A 760-nucleotide genomic window follows, 5' to 3' on the forward strand; every position below is an offset into this window, starting at 1 on the left:
GTCTGCAGCAGCCAAAATTAGGCTGATCAGCATTATGGAGAACTCTCCTGCTGCTGCTGGCATCGGTGTAACCTCCTCTTGTCTCACCTGTAATGCATCCTTGACAGATGCTGCAGTAATCACATCTGCTGTGGTGGCTTCACCACCATTATTAATCTGAGATGTTGTAGGTATCAAAAGACAGCTCGCACTATTTGATCACGAGCTAATTGGGACCTAGGTGTGTGTGTATAAATTTATACTGTATATATATATATATATATATATATATATATATATATATACCACGTTGAGTACACCGCTTCCCGTCCGATCAGCGAAGTTAAGCAACGTTGGGTCTGGTTAGTACTTGGATGGGTGACCGCCTGGGAACACCAGATGCTGTTGGCATCCCTACGTGTCAAGTGGGGTTGGTGGAGGATTAGTGCCCCTCCCTGTAAAACAATTAACTCTAAGCCCTTGGCCAACCCGTCTGGGATACATGGCGTCTGGCAATGAATGAATGAATGAATATATATATACAGTATGATCTCACTATTATGGACTAATTGGCGCCCAAGCCATTCTGAAAAAAGCGAAATTCCGATAAAAGCGACATCCGGACTTGCACCAATGGTTTTTAACCCCCTGAACCTGGTACGTCTTTTTTAAATTTTATTAATTCCACTTCCTGACGATTTTATTCAGCTTAGGAGGGACTTTTCAAACTGGAGGGGTTTGATGCAGCCTTAGTAAATCCCTTCAGTATGAGAGGCCTTCC

The 760-nt window shown here is 43.3% G+C and overlaps 1 pseudogene; it reads left to right on the plus strand.

Annotated features, from left to right (window-relative positions):
• The first annotated feature begins 271 nt into the window (after positions 1-271).
• Positions 272-390, plus strand: LOC145399173 (5S ribosomal RNA; annotated as a pseudogene).
• Positions 391-760: the final 370 nt, after the last annotated feature.

Source organism: Coenobita brevimanus, chromosome 47 (assembly GCF_032717465.1).
Source record: "Coenobita brevimanus isolate Jiangsu-jjx chromosome 47, ASM3271746v2, whole genome shotgun sequence".
Classification (NCBI taxonomy): domain Eukaryota; kingdom Metazoa; phylum Arthropoda; class Malacostraca; order Decapoda; family Coenobitidae; genus Coenobita; species Coenobita brevimanus.